This window comes from Arvicanthis niloticus, chromosome 5 (assembly GCF_011762505.2).
Source record: "Arvicanthis niloticus isolate mArvNil1 chromosome 5, mArvNil1.pat.X, whole genome shotgun sequence".
Taxonomy (NCBI): domain Eukaryota; kingdom Metazoa; phylum Chordata; class Mammalia; order Rodentia; family Muridae; genus Arvicanthis; species Arvicanthis niloticus.
The window spans coordinates 72,035,612-72,056,290 of record NC_047662.1 but is presented as its reverse complement, the minus strand read 5'-3'; the positions used below and the strand labels follow the sequence as shown (position 1 = coordinate 72,056,290).

Genomic DNA, 20,679 nt, shown 5'->3' with positions numbered 1-20,679 from the left:
TATTCTATAAAAAGACACAGGCTAACAGACTGCATACACAAACAGGATCCAACATCCTGCATCATACATGAAACACACCTCAGCAACAAAAAGAGATACAATGCCAGAGAAAAGGGCAAGAAAAAAAATTTCCAAGCAAGTAGTCCCAAAAAACAAGCCAGAGAAGCCATTTTAATATTTAACAAAATAGGCTTTCAACAACAACAACAACAACAACAACTACTACTACTACTACTAATAATAATAAAAGATCAGGAAGGACACTTCATACTCATCAAAGAAAAAATCCACCAAGATTAGGTCTCAATTCAGAACATCTATGTCCAAATGCAAGGACAACCACATTTGTAAAGGAAACCTTACTAAAGCGCAAAACACACATTGAATCTTACACAATAGTGATGGGAGACTTCAACACCTCACTCTTAACGTGAAACAGAAACAAAACAGGGAAACAATGAAACTAACAGATATTATGAACCAAACAATTTAACTCCAAAACAAAAGAATATACATTCTTCTCAACACCTCATGGAACCTTCTCCAAAACTGATCATATAATATGGCACAAAGCAAGCCTCAACAGATACAAGAAGATTGAAATAACCCCGTGCATTCTATCAGATCATTGTGGATGAAGACTTTTCTTTAGCAACAACAAAAACAAGAGAGAGCCCACAAACTCATAGAAACGGAACAAGTCTCCACTCAATGATCACTTGGTTACGGAAGAAAGAAATAAATTAAAGACTTTCTAAAAACCAATGAAAATGAAGGCACAATATAATCAAATGTTTGGAATACAATTGAAGCAGTATTAAGAAGAATATTAATAGCACTAAGTACCTTGAGAAAGAAATTGAAAAGATCCTTTACTAGCAACTTAACAACATAACTCAAACCTCTAGCAAAAAAGTGAACACATCTAAGAGGAATAAAAGGCAGGAAATAGTCAAATATGGGGCTAAGATCAACCAATTAGAAAAGAGAACAGTACAAGGAATAAAAAATGCGTGAGCTGGTTCTTTGAGAAAATGAACAAGATAGACAAACCCTTAGCCAAACCAACTAAAACGCACTAACACAGTGTCTAAATTAACAAAACCATAAATGGAAAGGAAGACATAACTATAAAAACTGTGAAGAGGGCATAAGATCCCATTACAGATGGTTGTGAGCCACCATACAGTTGCGAGGAATTGAACTCAGGACCTCTGAAAGAGCAGCCAGTGCTCTAACAAGCCATTGTAAATTCTCAGGTACTTTGCTACAGTAGAGTCCTCAGCAAGGAAAATTTTGATGTAGCCATTCATGAAGCTTTGTTATGAAAGTTGTTACACAGAGACATTTTTTTCCAAAGTTTTACTGTGTTTAAATGTGGGGGACAGTTGATGCATAGGATCAGACATGCTAAAAGTTTTGATTCAATTTGACTGACTAACTATGGATGCACTGTCCTTTTCACCTCTTCATGTTTTGTTTGCTGCCAGTTGTGATTCCCATAGGGGATGGCAGCATTCCTCCACACCCTACCCTTGCTGCCCTAACAGTGGATGAAAGGAAAAATAAGAAAAGTAATTTGTCTCAACCTTCCAAGAGCTGGATAAGATCAACATTTGTGTAGGTTTACCTGGGCAAATATCGTTCTTCTACTGAAAAGTTTTACTACAAAGATGAGGTACATTAATGGTAATCATAAATTGGCCATTTCATTTACATAGCCCAAGCTTTCTCATCTCAATAATTCATGCTGTCATTATTATGTTTCCATTGGCTATGCATGTTGAGGTTATTCAGTTCTTGGCCATTACCATGGCCAGGGAGGTTAAATTTAGGTCATCAGCTTGGTTACAAGCACCCTTTCACACCTGCTGAGCCATCTTTCCAGAAAGACTGATTATCCCACTTAATATATGTTAAACATCAAGACCCAAATAGGCTATGTTATTTCCTCAAAGTCAAACAACCAGTAAACGAGAGAACAGTAGACAGCAGCAGGTTCCAGTTGGCAGCCTATTGTCTACCCTGCTTACAGCATAATTACACCACAAGTAAAAGGCCAGGTTCCAGTCTGTCATTGGGAAAGGGTTAGATCAGTCAACTTAAGTCATCTGAATCCTGATTTGGCACATTGGAAATACCATTATATGTAAAAATTAGATCAGTCTCGTCACTCTGACCCCACAGAAAGTAGAAGTAACTTCAGGACTACGTATTCCAAACATTTTATCAACTTGATTTACTAATATCTACCTTGGGGTATTTCTCAAACTTACATTCACACAAGAAATTTTGGTTTGGTTTCTTTTCTTGTCATTTGTTTCCTTCCTTTGCTTTATTGTGTTATTCCCACTTTTTCTATATTGTTGATGTCCTTGCAACTACTAAGAACCAGTTTATGAAATAAGAAAGTAGAGAGGCACAGTTAATTAGCCTGGTAAACAAATAAACCATGGTTCAGGGACCAAATAAGATGTCTATGGGTCAACTTCTCTCTTTCTTTCTTTCTTTCTTTCTTTCTTTCTTTCTTTCTTTCTTTCTTTCTTCTCTCTCTCTCTCTCTCTCTCTCTCTCTCTCTCTCTTTCTTTCTTTCTATCTTTCATTCTTACAAAGACTCAATGTGTGGAAGAAAAACTTTAATTGCCATTGCATAAAACACCTGTATGAAGTAAAAATTGGTTCTGAATAACATTATTAGAGAATATGCTCTAGAAAGCGGAGGTAACTGGATGTAAAAACTCTGGCAGCAATTGAATAGAACAGTCGCAGATGGTCAGCTGAGGCCACATCTAATGGGGACAAAAGCCTTGTCTGTGGGGGATTTTGGACGATTTCTGCAGAAATATTATGCTGTGCATAAACCAAATCAAATCGTTTTCACAAGTGTCCTAAAGATTCATGTAGTTAAATATTCTTTCGACATGCACTTCAGTTCCACAGCAAGGGTGGCATAGAACACCTAAACACAGAAGAGAGCTTTCATGCAAGACATCTAATTCCTGAATATTATAATGCATATACTTTAAAATGATTACCCTATCATTACACCTAGGGATTTCTGCAACTACAAGGTGGTGGTCATGGTCAGCATGGCCCCCAGGATCAACATCTAAAAAGCAGCCACCATCTCCTGTGTGTCTTCTCTTTTTGCGTTTTTTTCTTCTTCATTTTTTTTTCTAACCAGTTCTTCTGTTGTTACTGTTTCTTAGCAAAACTGGTAAAAACAAAATTGTAATCATTGAACATAGCACTCTGGCAATCAAGACATTTAAAGCCGTCAATCTTCTGGGGGTGAAGAAAGCACTGTGTGACATTTAAAACTCTGATTAACAAACAATGTGGTCCCAAATTTTCCTGGCTTGAAGACTTCCACAAATTTCCTGATCAGGTCGTCATAGGTCATAGGTCATAGGAGGTCTGACTTAGGTTTGTTTGAAAGCTAACATAAGAGAATTTTGGTTCTGGAGTGATGTGAATAGTCCAGTATGTTCCCCTCCTATGTCATTCCATTCATCGAGTAGCCACAAGGATTGAACTGTGTGGCATCAATGACAGAACCTGGTATCAGGTCACAAATTTCACTCTCACGAGTGACATCCTTCGCAGTAACACCATCTTTCACGTAGAACTGGTTCATAACTGCTGGGTCAAGCTCACTCATCAGAATTTCCAGTGTTTGATCTGGCTGATTGATTACTCGGGTCTCTGGGAAATCCAAAGTATACAAGTACCAACAGTCAGAATTCATCTGTCCCATACAGTATGCTGCTCCATTTGGGAAAATTGCATTAGGAAACTCGATTTCTTCCTGGAAATTCTGGTGTGGTTACCCTTGGTGAGAAGGCTTCATGAAGTTCTTACGGAGAAGAAAAGAAGCTTTGAATTGAGTCAAGCCTACTGTAATCCAGAGCAAGCTTCAACAGGGGAACCAATGCTTTCAGTAAGACGGTGGTACCACATGTCTTCAAAATGGAACGTCTCTTGGAGACAAACATGCTACCCTCACTGAGTACATTAGCTTCCTACTTGTCAGTCTTTGTCACACTTACGATTGAGCACTGCACATCCTTCAAAAAGGACAACCCACTCAGATCTTGGGATGGTACAAAGATCTCCAGATCCCTGGCTTGCGTCAGACTGCTGTCTGGAAAACCAGACCTCCAGCAATTTCTCGGTCTCTTCAAAAAAATGTGCAGCTTTCATCACTGTGAGACTAGCGAACAACCAACAACCACTGAAAATCAACTAAATTAAATCTCTTCTCCTGCTGCTGTTACTAAAGTTCAGGTTCTCAGGTTCTTCCTCTCCTCCTCCTCCTCCTCCTCCTCCTCCTCCTCCTCCTCCTCCTCCTCCTCCTCCTCCTCCTCCTCCTCTTCCTCCTCCTTCTTTAAAATAAAACTAATAAAAATTTCCCGGCTATTTCCGTGAGCGAAAGTTGAACGTGAGGCTATTGGAAATAGAGGCAGATGCAGTTCAGTCTCTTGTAGTCCACTGCTTTCCGGTTAGAGGGAGTCGAGAGAACGCTACCTAACGTGTAAGAGCAACTACTTTTTTTCTTAAAGGATGTTCATTTCTTCAATAATGCGTGTGGTCTGGGAAGTCAGTTGTTATCAATAACATAACTTTAAGTTGATGTTAAAAGATGTGCACTAACATATTAGGCTTCTCCTCACTGCCCAAAATGAATGTATCTTTATTCTTATTTATCTCAAGGAGATAATCCATATCATAGTTTGAGTAATACCGAAATCTTCAGTGAAGTAACTGCACAGTTACCATGCTACAAAAGATGCTCTTCCCTGGTGATGGCCTGCTAGGAGGATTCCATGTAACTGGAAATTACTGAGTTCCATGTAATTGAAATTACCTTATGAGGGTAAGGCATAGGAGGCTATGAAATAATGAAGTCTTAAACACCGAAGAGAAGATTAAAAGATAGCACGTAAGTTATCAGATGTGCTTCCATGAAAAAGAAAGAAAATATGTTAGAAACATCTGGAACAGAGGAAATGCCCTAGAAGAATACGGAAAGTGCTTAAGTATAGCCCAAGGCAAGAGTTGTGGTGCAGGGCTTCAGAAGGCAAAAAGGGATGCTTTTGAGAAGCTGGCTGGTGGTGAAAGATCTAGTCCCTGCTGTCTATAAAAGACCGGTTCTAACCTCAGGAAGCTGTTTTGGCAAAGTATAAATGTTAGCTTTTATACTGAGATCTGAATCCATTTAGGCCACTAGGGAACAATATAAAGTGAATGCTGAAAAAAAAATCTACTTTTTTAAAATGGATAAATTTGGCATAAATGTCCCTTTGAATATTTATGTTTAAAACGGTATCATTATATCCAGGGCTATTAACACCACTCATCATAACAGCGGTTCTTAACATAATAGAAGAATGATGCTATGTAAAGGAATATTATTGTAAGTGACAAAATTGCTTCGGTTAAAGCAATCCATACATTGTCATGGTAATTTAGTAACACAGTAATGTTTAGTTTTGCCTGGGATTGTCTTTACATCTTACCCAAAACAGAGTAAACACATCTCAAGACATAGCTTAGTAAACAAGGCTCACTTCCAGCTAAGTGCCAGAGTTTATGTGTGCTCTCAGAATTTGGATTTTGTAATAATAGCAGACTCCCATAATTTTATTACAGCCATAGTTCCTTTATGCCTCAGCTCATTAAAAAGACAGATATCTGTTAGTGACAGGTGACTTTTCATCCTGATCCAATAGTACTACTGGTGTCTGGGCACCGGAGATATTCTATTTTGCACTTGAAATTAGTTTCTCTGTTACAGCTTTGAACGTTTGATAAGAAAACAGATAACGATAATTTAGATAAACACCACTAAATATCTTGACTGAAATATGGCACAAATGAAGGTACAAACAGCTGAAATAATTAAAACTGTCAAGTTATCTGCGTTACTGTTACAGAATAAAAGAGAGGACAGACTATTATTTATCCAAGAATGTGAGTTTTAATTAAAGATGTCCTATCATTTTTTTCCAAGCTTATTTGAAATTGTAGATCAAACATCACCAAATAAAGAATGATGCCCCTGACCAATACTGAGATTTCTGAGTTGGAAAAGCTTTTTTTTTGAGGGGCTCCTGATGTCTCAATAAAGAATTTTGTCCTTTCTATAAATATAAAAATATAATGCATTTATGAACATAAAGAAATCTAATAATTTAGGATTGATAAATCCATGAGATATGAGGTATGGGATGCTTTTGTTATATATTATATGTGCACATTTATGTACGCATATTTCATCAATTTTTATTCATACATCTATATTTACAGATATACAGACATTCACTTGGTTTCTTTAATAACTAGTATTCTTTTATAACATAACCTTAAATACATCCTTCCCCAACTAAGTAGCAAGTAGAATAATCCATATTTAATGTTTATAATAACCAAGAAATAAAATTAACCAAAATGTCCATCACCAGATGATCCAATAAAAAATATGGTACAAATATATAATATAATTTTATTTATGTTTAAAGAAGAATAAAATTGTATTTTGTAAGAAAATGAATGGCACTAGAATTTACTGTACCAAATAAATAAGACAAATAAATAAGACTAGAAAGATCAATATCATGTCATCTCTCCTGTGAAATGTAAACTAAGGTTTAACTATGTATATAATATGTATGTCAGAAATAAATGTTAAAACAGACTATAACGGGGGAAGGAAGGATGAGATCTGGGAGGGGAGTGCAATAGAATGCATATACCTGAATGCAGAAGGAAGGACTTTCTGTGAGGAGGAAGCAAGTCCTCAGAAGATGTGGGAGGGCTCAGTGAAGGAACAGGGTGGTGAACAAATGAGAACAGTTAAAGTACCTAGCCATCAAATTATATGCTGACTTTAAAAAATAACAAAAAGCAAGTCTATCCTAGCAGTGTATAATAGAGGTTGTTCCACATTGATCTTAGCCAGAAAAAAAAAAAAAAAAAAAGTAAAGAAAACCTCAAATGGGAGGAAAAGCATTTGGGAACTAAATCTATTGGGAAATAGGTGAGGCCAGGCCTTCTACTTTGTGGAGATGCATCCCATGGTGCTGGTTAAAACCTTGGCACTACAAATATTTTAGACCCAGTGATTTGCATAAAACAGTCTTATCCTATTTGATAATGAAGGGTTCTTGCAGATTGTGACATGTCTGCCTTGGGAGTGAGGTGCAGTTGCCTAGGAGCTGAGAACATTGTTGACTGCTCTGCATTCTGTTTTAATAAATTTGCATGTGACTGGAGAAAAGAAACTTTCTCTTTGTAAATACAAATTAGAGGATTTATTATTTTCAAATGAATATTTTTATAGTTGCAGATTATATCCAATGTAAACAAGTATTTGGTGTGCACAATGTCAGGTTAGTAATTCAAGAACAATATTATAGAGCGTACTAAATGGAAGTTGATTATACTATTTCTCAACCTAACTATCTGCTCTCACATTTCTACATTTGACAAGTGTTTTACTTTCTCTTTTTATTATATACATCTTCAAATATTGTTTGTAAATATTTATGTGTCTAAATTAAGCAGAGTTATGCAAGAAATGAAAAAATAGAGAAGTGATATTTCTCATGACAAATTGAAAAGAAAAGATGTTTTATGCACACTGGTTTTAATTTTAGTTCGATTCCAATTGCCATTAGCTTTTTAACTAGAAAGTCCTGTGGATGATACATGAGTCAATCACACTTTGGCCCCTCCACCTCTGTCTACACAGCACCTCCTGAGCCACTTCCTCATCTCTTACATCTCTTACCTTTGATGCATAGTTTGTCTACCCTGTGTTATTAAAACTCATCTTTTACACATTTCACTCAGAATTCTGTTTTTTATGATCTGAGACAGTGGTCCTCTCTTTCTGTATTTATTCCACATGGCTAGTTAATTCTTGAGGCAGGACTCTCATTTGATGTCATACAGGAGGTGTCAAGACTTAATTGGAGGCAGAAAGGTATGGGCTGTGCTATTAATTGTTGCATCAAGAGCCTTGATTTATCTAGACATTTAAATCAGTAAGAAATGATTGCTTAGTGAAAGGATACAGAACAGTCACTGGTTAGAAACAAATTAGAAAAGTAAGATCAAGGTAACAGGCTTTTCTTTAAAATTAATTCTACTAAATTCAAATAACTTCCTTTTACTTTAAACAATTCCATTTTTGTTTATATTTTATATCACTTTTTGTAAATAAAATATTCAAACATTCTACATGCACATATCAGAATGTCAAAATGAATTCAATTGTTATATTTAATATATGATAATAAAATATTATTCATGAAATATATATCGTTAAAGATGGTAAACTTGTATATGTGTATGTGCGAGATGTGATATTTGTATATAGTATCTCTAAAATAGTCATCCATACTAGAGAAATTATGATGCTAGAGTTAAAAAGTCAATATGTAAGAGGAATTGCACTTCAGATTCATTTAGCGTTACATTCAAATCTCAGCCACCTCAAAGTCCTATAGTATTATCACACATTACCCTTCCAATCATAGAGGTTCTAGTGATGTCATGATGACAGTGTCTCTTCTTAGCTTGAGGATACAGGAGATAGATTATTGAAAGTATCCTTATCTCCCCATTGTGCCCATCCCTGAGATGCACTTCTGAGAAAGGAAGCCCTGGTGGTGTGGGAGCATCCTCTAGGAGACATGGGGAATGGGATGAGGAACCATAGGAGGGTTGACCAGGAGGGAGGGGAAATAAATAAATAAATAAATAAATAAATAAATAATAAAACAGAAGAAAAAAGAAAGAGAAAGAAACATGTATAGTCTCTATTAAGGACTTAATAGGAGTTAATGCTAAGGAGTTACTGTCACTAATATTGCAAAAATGTGAATCAGAATGAGAGGAAAAATACTAAGGTTAATTTGTTCCTAAAAGCAATCTGTAATCAAACCACTTCCAATTTGGGTTTGAACTCAGTAATCTTTAATGAAGGAACTGTTTTCTTTAATTTATTTTGCTTTTAATTTATATTAAGAACTTAAACTCATAGAGGAAAGTACATAAAGAGATGAAAAAGGAAGAAACAGCTTGGCTCTGAAAGTACATTTTCCTTGAAAATTATTACTAAGTAAAAATCCTTCAATTAATTTAAAACGTAATCAACCATTGTCAAATCTAAATCATGTATATGAATATTAAAGTCATTATTTTCAAAATGAAAAGAAAAATAATATTAAGCTTGGTCTGGGATTCTATCTTCTTCACACCTACTAAATTTCCATGAGTTCTTAGTAGTAGGAATCAATGAATCTTTTGTCAAATTATTTGATATATGTGAGACTCTAGTCTTCATTTTGTTATACATGAAAGAATTTATTGAGAGTTTACTATTGAACTCTTATTCTATAATAACACTGAAAGGAATATAACATAAAGACCAAGATCCCAACAGAGTTATAGTGAAAGGAAAAATATGAAATCAGTTAAAGAAATAAAATGTATCTCGGTTAGTGATACCTGCTATAGAGAATGAATTTTAAATGGCTAGCCTCATTGAAAGCATAACATTTGCACAAACATCCAAAGAACATGAAAAGGAAGCCTGGGGGGAGAAGGTTCCAGGCAAAGGGAAAGAAGAGTCTAAAGGAACTGAGGTTAGGGTGTGAGGCCTGGAATATGCAAGAAGCAGCGAGGAGGGCAGTGCTGCTGGGCAGATAAAGAATTGGTAGTGCCGGGTAAGAGCAGACTGGTCCATGTGTCAGGGCTCATGGGCACAGGCTGCGGTAGTTATCATTACTACATGTAGGCTGTCATGCAAGACATTTGATAGAGGAGCATGAAGGTGACATTCTTGTGAGGAACGAGGGTTTTGTTGAAATGAGAGTATAATAGGTGGTGTGTGTCTATAAAGAGAAAGGGTTGAATTACATTTAATCAGTAACTGTAAGCTAGGAGGAAGTAAAACCACTAAGCTGGACTTCCACGGGTAGAAAGAAAGACTTATTGGGGAATCAAACTGTCAAAGCTATCTCTCAGTGGAAAGAGAGAACAGAGAAATGGTCAGAACTCAAGTGTATTTTATACGAGAGCAAGGCAAGTGTTTGAGCCGATACAGCATGTTCAGAATGACCAGGAACTACATGCTTTTTAAGTAAACACAAGCTCTCCATTAGGCTTATTTACCCAATAACATTCTTTCAGTTTGCCCTGTTAACATACTCGGTTTATGTCTGCATGTTGAACACTTTCTGAACTATCTTTCCAGCTCTCCTGTGAGGAGTTACCCCATCTCTTTTGCATATGTATGTGGTGTTCATACTTTTGTGTGCATGTTCCTGTGTGTGTGTGTGTGTGTGTGTGTGTGTGTGTGTGTGTGTGTGTGTGTGTATGTGTGTGCACGTGCACATGCTCATGCACATGCATGGATTCACATACATGTTTGTGCCTAGGCAAGCTGGAAGTTGATGTTAAGTGCTGTAAATTTATTTCCACTTTTTGAAGCATGGTTTCTCACTCAAACCAGGAGCTCACCAATTTGGATAGTCTCCTTAAACAATTTCTCCAGTTGTCTCCTCTCTCTGTATCCTTGGCATTGGGAATACAGGCAGACTGTCATGTCTACCCAGAATTCATGTGGGCACTAACTTAATTCCTCACACTTGCTTGGCACGTGCTTTACCCACTGAGCTATCTTTTGAGCTCTGAAGATATTCTTTTTTTTTTCCTGATATGCTTTCATACCATTTTAATCCCATGCAAGTATTAAGGTCAGTTCTACCTTGTGTTCTATGCATGGTCAAGCATCTAATCCCAGTGCTCTGAGACAGAAGGATTCCTGGAGTTGGGTGGCCAGGCAGTTTAGCCTAATTTGCCAAACCTGGATCTCAGTGAGAGACACTGTCTCAAAAAGTATTCTAAACAGCGACATGTATATACACGTGCACACACACACACACACACACACACACACACACACACACAAATACATGTACAGCCTCTTGGAAACCCCAACCTAAAGTTATCACTAATGGGGTACTGGAAGAAGATCAGGGATTATAAGATATAATTTTTGTTGATTTGTCATGTATTTTTTAAAATTCTAAACTTTTTATTTATTTTAACATTTACTATAAACTCAAAAGGTTAGCACACCCCCCACAACCAAACAAACAAACAAACAAAAACAAACAACCAAACACCCCACATCCTGTTTTTAGGTCAATGTCATCAGCCCTGGTATTTGGGAGTGAAGTTGACAAAGGGCTTTGGTCATAAGAGTAAGACATACGTAATAGACTCCCTTTAGATGAATTCTTTTATGAGGGAAACAATTGATAAAATTGATCATCCTTATGTTTAAGGGTCTGATATCTAGTAGACTCCACTAAGATCATGCCAGCTTAAACATTCTCAGTGCAGATCAAAGACGTTTTAAAAATATACTCTTTTCATTAGAATGATTAAAAACAAAACACATATGTTAGTATTGGTTGTGATTTAAAACAAAACAAAACAAACAAGCAAACAAACAAATGTCTAGTTAATCACTGAGGCTGCTAATCATGGCTGGATCTCCCATCAGCCTCGCAGTTTAAATGTCAGTGAGAACAGAGAATGGTTTATCTAAAAATGTTAATCATCTGCACAGATGTCTCCTCCTTCTGAAGAATTCCTATTTTCACTTTCAGCTTCGCAAAGCATGTCTCTTTATGGACCATGTTATTAATGAAATGGAAAAGAAAGTGCAGGAAAGCCTGCTGTTGTCTGAAATTATCTTCACTTCTATACTGCCATTGGCAATAACTGTCTCTTCTCCAGAATTCCGGAACAGTGAATTCTTTTCTCCACCAGATTAAAAGCAAACAATAAAAAACAAAACAGAGCAACTACCACCAGGAAACAATACAATTCATCAATTTGGGATTAAACTTTGCTGTTATATTTTGAGGTGTGCTGATGTGCACAAGTCCAAGCAATTCAATTTGTTCTTAGTAATATGAGATTATTTCAAAGATTAACAACAGAGTATCTGATGATTAAGACAGTTTTCCTGGGGCTAGTGAGATGTTTCAATGGATAAAATTGTTTCCTCACAAAGAAAAGAAACTATGTTTGGATCCCAAGCACCCACATAACAGGCAAATATGATGTCACATGCCTGCAAATATAGTACTGGGCAAGAGGAATCAGGAGACTTATGGCTAACTTAGGTTAACTAAATCAATAAGTTCCAGATTTAGGAAAATACCTTGTCTGAACTGGTAAACTGGATTATAATAAAAGAAGAAATGACATTGACCCATGGTCTGTACATGCAAGTGCACTTACATACACATCCATGTGCACACATGCATACAACATAAACACACACACACACACACACAGAGAGAGAGAGAGAGAGAGAGAGAGAGAGAGAGAGAGAGAGAGAGAGAATGAGAATATTCCCAAATGTAAAATTAGCGAGTGAGAAATTTGGTATGTTGTAAGCACAGAAATTGAGTGCTTTGTCAGATTTATTTTTTATTTGAACTCAGTTGTTGAAATTATATTTTCATCACTGGCTGAGGTCTGACCTCGTAGTTTTATCTGATATGCAAGTCTGAAAAGAATTGGTGCAGAAAAATTAAGGTAGGAAAAGGGGTCAGTGTTACAAGGAGAAAAGAAAAGAGTCACTATTCCAGTCCATCAAGTTCCTGGAATGTAGCAGGAGACTTTTTGTATACACATTTTACTAGAAGAGAGGATAAACATTTGCATAAATTTCTTACAAGGTGGGAAATGTAAAAAGATTTGAATTTTTGTCCTAATCACAGATTTTCTAGCATTTGATAGAAAATATTCACTTTGTATAAGTTTTATATAGGTAACAGAAGTCTGGAAAATGGAGAATGATGGTCCTATGCTAACCACTCATAAACTCTGAATGGGAAAGATCCATCATCAATTACATGAGGTGTTGTCACTAACCTTTTGTTTAGAAGAGTCCCTACAATTATGTGGGATACCAGCGGAGTCATGCACGTCTTTTCCTTTACATGTACTAGAAACTAATGTTAGTGTATTAATTGTTTGCATACATAATTTTTCAGTATGTAATTAGAAATTAACCTAAGCCATATATAGTGGTAATTGTTCTTAACCAAGTATTACGTTAGTTACACTTTCCATTAAAAAGGAAAAATAAATGTTCATTCTAGATATAAATAATCTTCTTTGGGAGAAATTAAATGAGGCCTAAGTATTGACATTATCAAACTCCCTTGGGATTTTGTTTCTATCAGTATAGTTAATATTATAATGTTAATAATTCTCCTAGCAAAGTTATTTTTAAATTCTCATAAATTAACAAAATATTTTAGTTTTAAGTAAATGTGCAACACCCTCCCACACACATACACATAAACACATGCAGTAATTTCAGTCATTGTTAAGATAATAAATTAACAGAGGTAAAAAATTTGAGTGAAAGCAGAAATTTTAGATGCTTATTGATCACCAAAGCCAGCTTTACCCAACTCTTCGTGTCTCCAAATTTTGCTATGCTTGACCTTGTGCTTTGACAAAGAGCAGTACACAGAAAAGAATCACCATGTTAAGAGTATATTAGAAGACTCCCTGTAAAGCTGTATGGTTTAAAGGAGAGTAGACACAGAAACTATGGGGAGGGAATTTGAAACTTTTTGAGTTGGCATTGAACTGAAAGATAGAAATAGAAAACTAATAAACAAAAGAAACTTCCCCAAATGTTAATAGTTACATGCTGAAATTCATGAATTCATTTTGTTCCAACTCCTAGGCTATGTGCATGAGAAATATTTAAATAGATTTCTTTTTGGAGCGTTCTAGCCATAACTATGAAAAAATGGCAACTTTTCATTAAAGTAAATGCAACTTCAATAAGGCCTCCAACTGACTTCCAGATAAACATTTCAGATATAAGTTGTTTGTGAAAAAAAAAAACAAAACTAGAAAGGAAAGCTTCAAAAACAATGCCAGCAGATGTCAGAGAAAGAAGTAAACACCAGACATCAGAATTATAAGGAATTATGGAACCAAATTCAAGAGCTGTGTTTCAGTACAGACTTGATATGTGAACATGTTGCTAGAGAGACCTAGACTGACAAAGTACACTGAAAATAGTTTACAAAGTGAAAATACATATAATTGGCTTTAAATTCAGTAGAATGGTTTAAAGTTGCAGTGTAGGCTCAAGAGAATAAATTAGATGAAGATCACTGTGGTTCAGAGATGACTGAGTCTAAAAGAGGCAGGGTGAGACAGCAGGGCCACTTAGATCCATTTAAAACTTCAGGAGGTGGGAGCCTAAGAGAAGCAAAAAACATACACGCAATGGAAAATGCTTCTAGAATGTAAAAACACTGTATTTCACATCCAAAGGCGTTCAAGTGCACTGGGATGAAAAACAGAGACTTGCAGCAACCATTTTATTATAATAGAGCTAAGTAACCAAAATACAAATAGGTACCAAGAGCAGAAAAAATACACAAGATATATTCACAGCAATTAAATCCCCACTATGAAATGCAGATGGCAGAGTAATACTTTTATCCTGAAAGTAAAAGACCATTTTCAACTTAGAATTTTATACATGCTAAACATTTCTTTAAAAATGGAAACAAGGACTATTGAGATTGTTTAGCTAGTGAGGATGCTTGTTGCCAAATCTGACAACCCAAGTTTTATCCCCCATAAGTGGTTGAAAGAATGAATAGACACATGAATGTTGACCTCTGGTTGCACAGACGCACTCATAGACAAAGAAAAAGAAACATGGAGAGAGAGAGAGAGAGAGAGAGAGAGAGAGAGAGAGAGAGAGAGAGAGAGAGAGAGAGAGAGAGAGAATAAACAAACAAGTGCAATAAAAATTGAAAGATAACAGTAAGGTTCACTGTCAAATATTACTCACGTAAGTAAATTTCAATCAAACTAAAACTTTCAAAATGAAAGTCCAAAAATTCAAACACAAGTGATAGGTCAAAAATACTCATGAACGTACATATATACAAGTAAATATAGAGCAGTAAAAATAAAGCAAATTTTGGTGTAAATAAAACTGAAAGTAATAAAAGGCCTCTAAATATATGAAGAAGAATGGAAAAAAATCCTGCAGCAGCTAACTTATTGCTCTTTAAACAGCCTCCCCTCTCTTTCCTCTCTTTCATAAGACAAGGTTTCACTCAGTAGTTCTGGGTGTCCTGTAACTCACTGTGTAGACCAAGATGACTTCAAACTCACATAGATCTGCCTGCCTCTGTTTCTCAAGTACTGGAATTAAATACATGCATCTCTTCTAGTTTCATCAATTCTGTGTGGTTCTTTTCACCTTTGTTTTGCTAAGAATTCACACACACTGTGACGAAAGTCATAGGGAAACATGGAGTACAGGGACCAATGCAGCACTAGCATAGGGTTTTAAATTAAATTCTTCTAATTAATCGAACACTAGAACATTCAAACACTCGTTTCAGCTATTTTCTTCTAGTAAATCATAAAGGGGAATATAAATCCCTAAAATGTTCTTAAAAGCAAGTTATCCATCTTAGGTATCTATTTCTCTATTATTGGTCTTAATCCCAAGTCTTTTTTCCTTCAAATTTTACTAATATTCACTTGCTGTGTTTTCCCTATGTGTATTTAAATTAGGGGTCAGAAAAGGACATTAGATCTCTTAGAACTAGTGTTTAGGATGATTGTAATAAGCTGCCATGTGGGTGGTGGCAACCAAACTCAGGTCCTGTGTACAAGCACTATGTGCTTTAATACCTAAGCCACCACTCCAGTCCCCTTATTAAAGGGAAATTCACAATACAAAGATTGTTGGATGGGCCAACAAGATGATTCAGCAGGTAAAGTCACTTTCCTGCAAAGTCTGAGAACCTGAATTTTATCCTTGGGAATCTATAAGCCAGTTGGTCTTTCTCTTTCTGAGGAACACACACACACACACACACACACACACACACACACAACACATGCAAATTAATAGGGTAAAATAAAACTATAGATTAATAGCCTGTATAAAACAATAAAACAATGCTTGTTATGTGACATATAAAAATGAACATGTTTATTTATTTTTCACAGTATATCAGAACTGAATGTTTGTGTTATTGTGAATTTGCTGTTGTGTGTTGGCTGCATTTCTCCATCCCCTTTGGACATACTCCCAGCACAGGTGTAGTAAGGCAGCCACTGTGAGGTCACTCAACAGGGAGCTGGAAAGAGATGCGATGGTTGTCTTAGAGCCAGCCTGAACTGCCTCCAGTGCATGATGCTAATGTTTCCTATAGAATGATCCTGGTGCTCATTATTATCAGGGTACTTAAAAATATGTTAAATATTAGTTTTCCTATCAATTGATCAATTAAACACTGGAACAAATTTTACTGAATGCCCCATTACAGTTGAGAAGCCTGAGTATTCCCTTTAGTTCAGTAAAGCCTCTCAAGACAAACATTTTCTTCCAAATACAAAAATTTGAGTAGTCAAATGAAATTTTTCATGCTCTCTAAACAAAGAGATTTACTTTACACAATTCCAACCTATATATTGCATACAAGTCACAAGCTATTCTTGATTCTTATGTGCATATGTATTTATACATATCCACCTGTGTAGTTATCCTGTGTGATGAAAGTATTGTTCAACTCAACATTCCATTGACACTTAATTTAACACCTACTATGTGCTTGTCCCAATACTAAATATTGGGGGGAAGCAAGTGAATCACATTTCATTCACATCATTGTCATCTATGTTGTGGTTCACAACATCCCTAATGCTGTGACACTATAATACAGTACCTCATGTTGTGGTGACCTCCAATCATAGAGTTATTTTGTTGTTACTTTATAAACATAATTTTGCTACTGTTATGAATCATAATGCAAATATAGGATATGCAGGATATCTGATATAAGAACTCCTGTAAAAGGGTCATTAAACCACCAAAGGGGTCACCACCTACATGCTGAGATCCATAGCATTTATGTGTATTTATACATGTTACATGCTAATTTTTTATTATAAAATATGTAAACATAGTGTATTGTCACAACAAAAATATGTGTAATCATGGGCTAAGTGTGCTTGTTAGTTTTTCTGAACCTGACACAAACCTAGACATATTTACACAAACTTAGAATCTGTTTGGAGGAATTGATCCATCAGATCTGCCTGTAGAAAAATCTGTAGGTCATTTTCTTAATTAGTGCTTGATATGTGAGGGAATAGTTCACAGTGTTCCTGGCTTGAATACTAAAGCTAGCTGAGCAAGCCATGGAGAGTAAAACAGTAAGCACCTTATTACATAGCTATGTTTATATGCTTCAATTAGTGCCTCTTGCCTTGATTTCCTTCTCTGACTTTTGATGGTGGACTGTAATCTGAAAGGTGGAAAGAAACAAAACAAAACAACCATTTCCTTCTCGAGTTACTTTTGGTGTGTGTTTTATTGAAGCAATAGAAAGAAGACAAGGAGAGAAACAAGACAATAGATCTAGTCAACATGCAGCGAAAATAAAAGCATTGAAATGTTCATTTATCTCAATTTGATAATAAAGATTTATGTGGCAATGTTAAAATATGAGAATATGAATGTTTAAACATATTTTGTCATTTTTCCTTGTGAAAACCACAGTGATGTTTAGCAATAGTGTAAGCAACTAAGTAAGAGCTGCTACCCTACAGGGTACTCAACCTATTTGCTTAATCTACCTTTAAAAGAACAAGGTTCTTTAAAAGAACCAGCTTTACTTGCCTTGGGTTCCCCAGGTAGTCACCTTCTGCAACCTAATCTGGTACATAACCATAATCTTAAATTTTATATTTTTCTGTGCCTGTGACTCAAAGAGCAATGAATATATGTTTGCTTATGTATTATGATAATCATTTGTTGAAGCAAAAATTCTGTTGAAAAACTACATTATAAAACAAATATCCACAGTACATGTGAGATGCAGCATTTTGATTTTGTTTGATGGTATTAATTTATTGTGTGGGTCAGTTACTTAATCACTTGAAAAACACTGTAAAAGATGTTGAGGAATATCTCTAATATTTAATCCATGTGATTCTTTCTCTGCTGTCCATTAAATATGGAATAAAATGCCACTTTTGAGGGCTACAGAGAGACAAAGAGAGAGAGAGGTGGTGGGAGAGAGCGAGAGAGAGTGAGAGAGAGAGAGAGAGAGAGAGAGAGAGAGAGAGAGAGAGAGAGAGAGAGAGAGAGTCCTAAGACAGCTTTAGGCAGACCCAGTATTCAGGGTAGCCTAACACAGCAGTTACAATGTCACCACTGAAGCAAATCTCTGAGTACATCTGTGAGGGTTTTTGTATATTAGGTTAATTGAGTTAGAAAGACTTACTCTAAATTATGGGCAGCACAACTCCATGATTGAGGTCCAGATTGGGCAAGATGAAGAAAACAAAGACTATCCCTACTTACCTGTCTGTGCTTCCTGACTGTAGATGTAAAATGATCTCCTACCTTAAAGTCCTACAATCCCAACTCTTCCTTTGTGGAGCCTTTCTTGAAATTGTAAGCCATAATAAACACATAGCACTTTACATTGCTTTTGTAAGTTATTTTCTCACATCAAAAAGAAAAGTAGCTATTATAACCTTAAAGCACGATGTTTTGTTTTTGTTTCTTTATCTCTTTACAAGTAAATGTTGGATCGGTTTATAACATGTAGATTTGAAAATAAAATTATTAGAAATTACATAAATTATATAAGAAATATCTCAAAAATTAATTAATCAAACTTTACATACAGAGGTTAGTAAGTAGTCAGAGAATGAAAAATTCATACATACATATGTAGCATATCTACATATATGTAACATTCCAACAGAGTAATGCATTAAAAATTATTCTGAATGACAGACCAGAGTCTATTTCACTAGAATTACTTTATATATGCTGGAGTTTAGGCTTTCTGTGTTTCCTAAGAGGCATCTCAAGATTGCTTCCCAGCTGTGGTCACCTGATGATAGACCACAATAGCACAAATGAAGACTCATGTGGCTGATTTCAGAATTTGGAGCATTTTCAAGGAAGAAAAGAATCCTTATATAAGTATAAATATATTTTTTGACATAAATGGATAAACGCATGAGTGAGCTGCTGAGAAGCCACCAATTTCTTTTTGACTTCAATATACTAGATAATATAAAATGATAAGCGAGTGAGAATGAATTTCCATGGATTCCAACAGACTAACCAAGAAAAAATGAATGCCACCAAAGGCAAGAGAGGAACAAGGGATGTGGTAAGCTAAGCATGGAACTCAGCAATGTTTATCCTGAGAATGCTTTTTAGCTCAGTGACATTATGCCTTTCTTTATTAGATAAAGTTTGCAAGTAATATCATAAAGACCTAAATATTAAGAAACATAGTAAGCTAAGTCTTACATAACATTTTTTTCTAAAGAGTGGAATACATTTAATTTTGAATCCAGATCACAGAAAAATTAAGATTTAGTGATGAGAAGTGGGACACATTTTGTTATGCTCCCCAGAACAGAGCTTTTATTTTGTTTTGTTTTGCTGTTTGTTTTTGTCTTTTTCCTATTTTATTGTCATAATTTCTTTTGCAGTTACTAATTCAAGGTCAGTATGAAACTGTGCAGTACACATGTAATATTGCCCAGGAGTCCACACACAACCTGCTATGAGGGGTATTACCACCACATTAGTTTTTCAATCAGCCTTCTGAGACTCAGACCTGAGAGGCTGTCCTGAGGCCACCTGCCTCATCTGGAAGGCTGTTAGTTTCCAGAGCTTTGCACAGGTTCAAACTAATATGTAACTCCATAATAAGCATATATTTAGACAGTGAAACATTTCACACAGGTATTAATGCAGGGATCTAATTATTAAAAACTATAAAGTCATACCCAAGATACGTTGGTTAAGCTTGTTCAATATTAAACTCTCTTGGGTACTTATTAAAAATATACATAGATTAGAAAAATCATACATTTTGCTTAATCTAAAGATTAAATGTAGAGCCATTTGGTTCCTCATCTCCTATGAGACAAGGAAATGGCTGTGGGAAAGAAACCAGCCTTTGTCTCCTGCTTTTATCTAGGTGTTTTCTAGTCTCTCTTCTCATATCTTTTCGTTAATGGCCTAAACTCAATGCTGTAAACTCATAGAGTCTTAAAGATGCTATTTAGATACTTCAGGCATCTTCAAGCCTATCTTCAAGCCTCTAATCATCTCCACGCAAAGTCAGCAACTCAGCTGATACTTATTGAGTCATTTTTAGGAGCTATGTAATATCCTTTCTCCTTCCATCCTTATGCACACTACATGGTAGATGCAATTGATATATCTATTTTATAGCTGAGCACACTGATGAATGGACAATGTTAACTAGCTTACTTATATTATTCTGCTTTTAGATTCTACAACTTAATTTGAGTTTCTGAGCCTGAGGTTTCATCCGAGACCTTTAAAGCTCTGGATTCTGGATCTAATTATTTTTTGAAAGAAAAGGAAAAATGAGAAAGAAACCAAACTAGTCAGTAGTACTAATGACAATACAGCAAAATATCAGAATTGTGGCAGAGGCCTGAGGAGTTAAACTTTATCCTCATGCCATATCTCAGAGGTGTATGTGTGTGTAGTCTTGTCAGGGTGGGCTACAGAAT

General features: G+C 35.7%; 1 protein-coding gene and 1 pseudogene across 1 annotated transcript in view; both read right to left on the bottom strand.

Annotated features, from left to right (window-relative positions):
• Ptprd (protein tyrosine phosphatase receptor type D) overlaps positions 1 to 20,679 on the bottom strand; it is a 1,324,101-nt gene that overhangs the window by 1,053,547 nt on the left and 249,875 nt on the right. The gene's annotated exons all lie outside the window — the stretch shown is intronic.
• Positions 3,103 to 4,203, bottom strand: LOC117708742 (S-adenosylmethionine decarboxylase proenzyme pseudogene; annotated as a pseudogene).